Raw genomic sequence first — 8680 nt, 5'->3', positions numbered from 1 at the left:
AGAGAGTGTCCTTTTGTGTCTGAGGAAAGTTGACTTCTTTTTTCTTTTTTACAGGGACAGAGAGTCAGATAGAAAGATAGATAGAGACAGACAGGAACAAAGAGAGATGAGAAGCATCAATCATCAGTGTTTTGTTGTGAAACCTTAGTTGTTCATTGATTGCTTTCTCATATGTGCCTTGACCGCACCGCGGACCTTCAGCAGACCAAGTAACTCCTTACTCGAGCCAGCGACATTCGGTCCAAGCTGGTGAGCTTTTTGCTCAAGCCTGATGAGCCTTCATCCCAGTCCGACACTCTATGCACTGCACCCCTGCCTGGTCAAGTGAGAGTTGACTTCTGTGTAAAGCCTTGCTGACACTCCCTGCAAACACTGGTGAGCTTTTTGCTCAAGCCTGATGAGCCTTCATCCCAGTCTGACACTCTATGCACTGCACCCCTGCCTGGTCAAGTGAGAGTTGACTTCTGTGTAAAGCCTTGCTGACACTCCCTGCAAACATAGGGCTTCTCTCCTGAATGTGTCCTTTGGTGTCTGAGGAGATATGACTTCCATGTGAAGCCTCGCTCACACTCCCTGCAAACATAGGGCTTCTCTCTTGAGTGTGTCCTCTGGTGCTTGAGAAGAGTTGACTTCAGTGAAAAGCCTCGCTTACACTCCCTGCAAACATAGGGCTTCTCCCCTCAGTGTGTCCTCTGCTGTCTGAGGAGATGTGACCCATCATCAAAGCCTTGCCCAAACTCTCTATACTTGACAGGTACAATTCTCAAAATTCCTACTCTCATAGACAGTTTTTGTGTGTCCACTGAATTCACTCTCTGGCCTCTGATGGGTGCTTCCTGCAGCATTCTCTCTTCCCAAGTGTCCTTTGGAAGTTTTAAAAAAGGCCCTTGAAATCCTCCTTGGACTGGTCCTTTTAAGCAAATGTTTGGACTTTCCTTTGTCCTTTTGACCTTCAGCTTTTTCATCCCAGCTGTGTGTATCAGTATGGTGCTGCTGCTGATTTGGATACTCTGGGCAGGGATCCTCTGATTGGAGGTGTTTTCTTGCAGATGTTCCTGGGAAATTTTGAGAGGGGTGATTGCATCCCATATGTTGACTGAAGAATTTCTGACTGGAGAATGCCAGAGAGCAGGAGGGACATTGTGTATCTCTGGCTGTAGTTCTGCTGAAAGAGAAAATTTTGGTCAGGATAGATGTTGACAAGGCTGCCTGAGTCATATGTTGTGTCTATTAAGACCTGTCCCATCAGTCATTCTTATGGGGTTGACAGTGTAATTATGTCTCTCACAAAATGTTTTTTTAAAGTCTGTTTTCTCTTTTCATTTTTATGTACTGTATCTTCTTTAGAAATCCAGAAAGCCCATATCAAGGGTCCTTTGTACGCATTACCAGATGAGGGACTTTCAAGTAGCATCAGGGGCTGTTTCATCCCTTATATGGGTGGAGCAATGCTGACCTATTTTATATACATGTAGCTTTTAAAACTGTTATTTAGAAAGACCACTGGCCCCAACTAGAAATTGCTTTCCTCATACTTTTCCACAGATGATAAACTGAAAATATGCCCTTCTTCAAACCTCACATCAAATATTCATACTTGATTTTATTCAGTGTCAGCCCATTTCATATACAATGTGAAGTCCTGTTTCAAAATATTTCCTCAATCATATTTTTTAAAAATTGATTGATTTTTAGAGAGGCAAAGAGAGGAGGAGGAGGATGGAGAGAAATAATAGGAAGAGGAGGAGAAGAGAAAAGAAGAAGAAGAAGAAGAAGAAGAAGAAGAAGAAGAAGAAGAAGAAGAAGAAGAAGAAGAGAGAGGAAGGGAGAGAGAGTAAGAGAAAGGCATTTATTCATTTTTCTACTTAGGCATGCAGTCACTGGTCTTTCTTGTATCTGCCCTGACCTGGGCTCAACCTTGGTATTACAGTTTGGTGCTTAAGTGACTGAGCTAACCAGCCAGATCCCCCAACCATACTTCTTACATACTTGGCTCCTACTTCTATTCCTCTGCAGCTAATACATAATTTTCTCTCACTTCGAGATGAAGGAATTTCTTAGAGGATTTCTCACTGAAGTGTATTTTTCAAAAATTAACAAAGAAAATCTTAGAGAATAAGCCACCCTGTGTTCTAGAACAGCACCACCATCCCACCTCACTCAGGAAGGTCCCATGCGTCTCAGCATAGATCCCAGCATGCATTTTCAGGCTGCTGCACATCTTTCCGACCTCTGCTCTTACCCTGTATGCTAGACAGTGGTGACCCTTAGAAAACAGGCCCTGGCCAGTTTTCCCAGTGAATAGAGTGTTTGCCTGGTATGTGGATGTCCCGGGTTTGACCCCCAGTCAGGACACACATGGAAATTAATGATCTGCTTATCTTTCCCTCCCTCTCCCTCTGCTCTCTCTTTTTTCCTCCCACAGCCAGTGGCTCAATTGGTTTGATCATCAGCTTGATAGCTCAGTTGGTTCAAGTGTTGACCTCAGGTGTTGAGGATAGCTCAGCTAGTCTGAGCATGGACCTCAGACTGGGGTTGCTTGGTGGGTCTTGGTTGGGCACATGAAGAAATCTGTCTCTCCCTTCTCCTCTCACTTAAAAAATTAAATAAAAAGTATAAATATTTTTTCTAAGAGTCAAAGGCATATGAAATGATTTCTTAATTTCTGAAGCATCTGATTTAAAATCTTACTGACTTTACAGTGTACCATGAAAATATCTAAGGTGAGTTCTCTCTTCATTTTCATTTTGAAGAATGGTTGTGCCCACCTCTAGCTGCTGAGAGCTCTTTCTTCCACTTGCTGCAGTCCTTGATGCCCAGCTTTTGGCCAAACTTGTCACCATACCAGACTAACAGCTCACAGTCTGGCCTGATGACCCGGCAGGTTCGATAGAAAATCTGCCTGCGATACTGAAAGGCAACCAGGTTCTGCTCTTCATCATCCTGGGCACAGTTCACATACCTGGGATTGAGGCAGGTGAAAGAAAAGAAACCCAAAGATGATGAGCTCCTACTACCTCTCTGATCCATGTCCAGCTCTGCACCTGACACTTGGGCTCAGATGTCACCTACTCCCACAGTGCTCCTGGAGAACTTTTTGTACAATGTCACAATGTCAAATGACTTCCTAACTCCAGGTCCTACTTACAATGCTCATCCTGCCTAATACCATTTTCCAAAGCCAATTCCAGACGTAATCTCCACCCTGATTGGCCATAAAACCCACTGACCTTTAGCTTTTTCAAACTAACTCAGGTTCTGTTTTATATCACAGAACTTGCTACTTGATGTTGGACTCTGTTTAGATTAGTTCACATCATTCAATATTCAGCCCAAGTTCATTTTTTTTCTTTAAAAAAATTTTTTGTTACAAGGACAGAGAGAGAGAGAGAGTCAGAGAGGGATAGACAGGAACAAACAGACAGGAATGAAGAAAGATGAGAAGCATCAATCATCAGTTTTTCATTGCGACACCTTAGTTGTTCATTGATTGCGTTTGCATATATGCCTTGACTGCAGGCCTTCAGCATACTGAGTAACCCCTTGCTTGAGCCAGCGACCTTGGGTCCAACCTGGTGAGCTTTTTGCTCAAGCCAGATGAGCCCACACTCAAGCTGGCTACCTCGGGGTCTCAAACCTGGGTCTGCGACATCCCAGTCTGATGCTCTATCCACTGTGCAACTGCCTGGTCAGGCGAAGTACATCTTTTCTTGAGAGGCCTTTCTCTATTCTCACATTTTAGTTAGGTAGCATTTGATGCCTCACTCAGGCTTCCATAAAAACCAGGATGTCTCCCCCTGCCCACTGAAGTGAGAAGCAGGAAGGCAGACAGATTTTCACATGCACCTGACCGGGATCCACCTGGCATGCCCACCAAGGGGCGATGCTCAGCCCATCTGGGATGTTGCTCCATTTTAGCACCTGAGGCAGAGGCCATGGAGCCGTCCTCAATGCCAGGGACAACTCTGCTCCAGTGGAGCCTTGGCTGTGGGTAGGGAAGAGAGAGATAGAGATAAATCAGAGGGGGAAGGGCAGAGAAGCAGATGAGCGCTTTTCAGTGCCCTGGGTGGGAATTAAACGCTGGACTTCCATGGCCGGGACAGTGCTCTACCACTGAGCCAACCGACTAGGACTTGGAGGTCTCTTTGTCTTAGCAAATTCATAAAGAACAATAATAGCTTATTCACATTTGGTAGCCTCTGATAAAAAAAGCCCCTCAGGGAAGTGGCCAATAATCATTGCTCTGTGGGGTTCAGAACTCAGCTCTAGTCAGAATTGAGGCTGGAATACCTTATTGCCCTCACAGGTGTATTCTATACTTGGATTAAGTATCCTGGCACTCTGCACTTCTCAAAAATTAGAAAAATTATAGTTAAACATTTCTAAGATGTATTGTTTCACCATGTCTGCAGTTAGTACTTTATGAGAAGATAAGTTATATAATCTGTTTAAGTAATGAATACCTTCCTCTAACATGGAATATATACTATAGTTGGGGCTTGCTTAAATAATGTTCATTAGATCAATTAAAGTGTAATTCAGGCCCTCAAAATTTTTTTCAGTGCCTAAATTTTGTCTAGCATAGAGATTTATATATTGAGAACATATGCTATATATTTATTTTCTTTTTTCCTCTATATACTTCTTGCTTTAAAAGAGCACTGAATGGAGAAAATAGAGGAACAGAGGATTGAGGGAGACCACTGAGGGAGGCATGATGAGAAGATGTATGGGCCTGATAGGGATGAGTGTTTTCGTGACACCCAGAAACCTCTTGGCCTTACCTCATCCAGTTGGCCAAGGATTCATCCTTCCCATCCACATACTCATGGCAGTTTCTCCCTTTGGAGATCTGCATTTCAGGGAAAAAAATAAAGAATTTTTTGGATGGTGAGTTAATAAAATTATTTTACTCTACTGTCAACAAAGCTCTTTCAGCTTGCATGCATTGCCACTAGTGACCACATATTTTTCTTATTCATCATATCTGCATTGATGTGTCAACTCAAGGCTGGGAGGAGGCATTCTTTTGTGTCTGTACCACTTTGCTCCCACTTAACCTGTGATCCTCAACAGGAGCTGGTACATGGTCTGCAAAGTCCAATCAGTACCCAGAGCTAACCATATTGTCTCCATCCATGTCCTAGCATGTAGAATGGCAGGTCCCACCAAGCTATGGGAGAGATGTGGGAATCCATCCACAAGACAGAGGAAGAGGTAAATACATCTCACCTGCCAGGAGTATCCGTTGTTGCTTGCCTCTTCATCTTATGTGATCTAGCCCTCATAAGGGCCAAGGTGCAGACCCACTGGCAGAGCAGATGCATCGTTCCACACTCCAAGCCCAGCCTCAGGGATGCCCGATGCTCTGATTCTCAACCCAGGGGGCAGAGTGAGGGCTTCATGGTATTGATGCCCCTTATCCACTGCACTGTCTTTTACAAATGTAAGGGGCCCATGCATGGCACAACTGTCAATGAAGTAGTTCTGACACTTCCCACAATCTGGGGGTGAGAGCAATAGGAATTAGGGAAGGTGTAGTGCATGTTCCTGGACATATAGAGCCTCAGAGAGAGCCCAGGATCTCACATCATTGAGTTTCAGTTCTGTAATGTGGGTCCATGGGGGAACTAAATGCTGTAAGGGCCAAATGATTAGATGAAATTATTGTATGAAGAGTTAGCATGCTTTGTAGGGTCACTTACAGAGGTAGTCATTGTCCTGGGGCTTGATGATCTCTTGGTACACGTGGCTATTTCTTTCTCGTAAGCTATACATCTTTATTTCAGTCTCCTTTCTCTTGAGTTCTAAGTTGGAGAAGAGTGAGTTTGGTGGAGTCTGGAGTGTTAGTTCCTATTTTGTCAGAAAACACACAAACTCCTGCCATCAAATTATCACCTGTCCTTCTATACACTCTGGTATTTTCCTTTGTCAACTATTGGCTCAGACAGCCCCTATAATAGTAAGCCTCTACACTGACTACAGATAGTCAATTCAATTTTAGTTCCTAGATCATCTCATTATGAGTTGTAACTTCTCAAATTTTAGTTATTCATAAAATATTTATTAAGGGCACAGTATATGTAAGGCATTTAGGAAAGGCTAGGGATACAACACCAACAGCATATGGTTGCTATTATCAGAGATGTATTTATTGGACAATGTGTATGTGTCAGTTATTTTACATTGAATTTAAGCCCTAGCCAGTTGCTCAGTGGATAGAGCTTTTGCCAGTGTATGTCCCAGGTTTGATTTTCATTGGAGTACATAGGAGAAGTGACCATCTCCTTCTCCACCCCTCCCTCTCTGCCTTCTCTCCTTCTTCCTTTCCTGCAGCCAGTGGCTCAATTGGTTTGAGCATTAGCCCTGGGCACTGAGGATGGCTCAGTTAGCTAGAGCACATCATCCTGAGGTGCTAAAAACCAGCTCAGTACTTGAGAATTGGGGTTGCTGGGTAGATCTTAGTAAGAGTGCATATGTGAGTCACCTCACTATCTCTCCTCATCTTACCTAAAAAATAAAGAAATACATATACAGATAAATTGAATTGAGTACTGTCAAAGAATATATGCATGTATCTTCACCTTACACATTAGCATTGAAGAGCTCAGATAATTTGTAAGATTTGCCCAAAGGTCCAGTGTTAAATTCACTCTCAGTTTAGTAGAGCTTAAATCCAGGCCTATCCAAAGTCCACCCCACACACTTAGGCAAACTTATTAGCCTTTTTAGAAGACTCAGAGGAACTGGAATCTACAAATTATTTTTTCTTAACCAATTTTCATCTAGAGTGTTTTCTAGAGGGTCTTGCTTCTCCAGGATGGAGTGTGATGCTGAAGAATCAAGTTTTGAAACTCTGAGGCTGCCAGCTTCAGTGGGGGCTACTCAGCCTTTAGTGCAGCCTCACCAGCTTGAGCACAGGGTCGCTGGCTTGAGTGTGGGATCATAGGCATGACCCCATAGTTGCTGGCTCAAGTCCAAGGTATCAGGCTTGAGCAAGGGGTCACTCACTGTGCTGTAGCCCCCCTGTCAGGGCACATATGAGAAAGCAATCAATGAACAACTAAGGAGTTGCAATAAAGAATAGATAGTTTACATTTCTCTCCCTTTCAGCCAGTCTGTTTCTGTCTGTCTTTCCCTCCCTCTCTATTTCTCAGTAAAAAAAAAAGAAAAAAAATTGGCCATTTATGTAAAAAATATAATAAAGGTCACTTAACTGGACAGAAAGTCTATTTCTTTAATATAACACTTTCTCTTTTCTGTCTTTGTTCTGGACCATAATTTGCAAAAAGCCATTGTAGATTTGAGGCTTAGCAAAAGGCTACGTTCTCCCCCCTCCATCTCCATATTTGGCTATGATGCTGAGTATTTGCACCCATTCTACTTGCTTCCTTGGGTTACTGGAAGCAATATACATGCCCTTCCTCTGACTTTTTGTTTGTTTCAGATGTTGGTAGATTTAACTAATGTATCCTGTTTTTGCCTTGGGAGAGTTCCTGTCTTACTTAGCCTTGGATGTACAACTTTGTATCAAGGTCCTTGCTTTGCATATGGCTATAGAATAAAGCGAACTGGGGCTATGGGGCACTCAGATACTGCCAGGCATGTTGAAGAGTCCTCCCAGTCTGATCATTTTTGTTTTGATAAGTGTATTTCCTTAATTCCGTACCTTGGGAGCCACGCTGGTCCATGGCAAGTGGCGCCTGAACAGAAGACTTGAGTATGAGTACAAGGAAACTAAAACTGAATGAAGGTGATGGAATTCCCCAAAGTGAAGTGCACACAGTGAGTAAAGAAAGTGTTTGGGGGAGTGACGTCACGGAAATGGCACCGTGAGTAGCGCGTCCGACAGATCTCCTCAAAATCTCAACAAATTTATCAACTAGAAGCAGAAAAATTTATCCTAGGAGCATTCTGGAGTTCCACACACACACTGAAAGCGAAAGGACTGTTATCACTTGAATCTGAGAGACGGGTCATTGCTGACAGTGTGAAGGAAGCTAACTACTGCACGGACGTTCATTCAAGCCGAGGAGGGAGTATGCCTGTGGTGAGTCAACCCACGCATGCAACTGCCCGCCCACATTCGGAAAGCGGCAGCCTGGGCGCTGCGAGTGGCCGCCGGCATGCCCTGAGAAACCATGCATGTGCCCCATGCTGCGTTCCGGTCGCAGAGCCCCTTGCACTACCAGCATCCCCATCGGCCCACGCACTGCGAGTGAGAGTCCCCAGCCACCGGTGTGCCCTGAGAGACCACGTGCGCTTCCCGTGCTGCGGTCCGGGAGGGTTGCCAAGGCTGTCTTCCCTATTCTGGAGATTCTCTCCGTGGGCAGGGCACCTCACCCAGCCATTCAAGCTAACAATCAAGCATTGGGGGAGGGGCACGAAGGCAGCCTGAAATACTTTCTGGAGCACAGCTGCGGATCCAATCACTGAAATTAGCTTAACCCACAAAATCTGAGCACCCACGGGGCTCTAACTGAAAGGATCTCTCTCAGCTCAGCGATCCAAGACAAGAGGCGTAATATTTTTCAATGCCTCTCGCTAAAGGGGCGGGGGCAACTTCTGATTGACAGAGCCTCCATATTCAGGGATATACGCTAACAAGAGGGACTTGGCAGATATTAAGATCTATACAGCAAGCAGCAAATAGTGCCTCTTCTTCCCAGCCAAAACAGGC

At 44.3% G+C, this 8680-nt stretch overlaps 1 pseudogene; it reads right to left on the bottom strand.

Annotated features, from left to right (window-relative positions):
- Nucleotides 1-680: 680 nt before the first annotated feature.
- On the bottom strand, nt 681-7691 carry LOC136318399 (histone-lysine N-methyltransferase PRDM7-like; annotated as a pseudogene).
- Between the last annotated feature and the right edge of the window lie 989 nt (nt 7692-8680).

Source organism: Saccopteryx bilineata, unplaced genomic scaffold, assembly GCF_036850765.1.
Source record: "Saccopteryx bilineata isolate mSacBil1 unplaced genomic scaffold, mSacBil1_pri_phased_curated manual_scaffold_131, whole genome shotgun sequence".
NCBI classification, from domain to species: domain Eukaryota; kingdom Metazoa; phylum Chordata; class Mammalia; order Chiroptera; family Emballonuridae; genus Saccopteryx; species Saccopteryx bilineata.
This window is presented reverse-complemented; position numbering and strand designations above follow the sequence as displayed.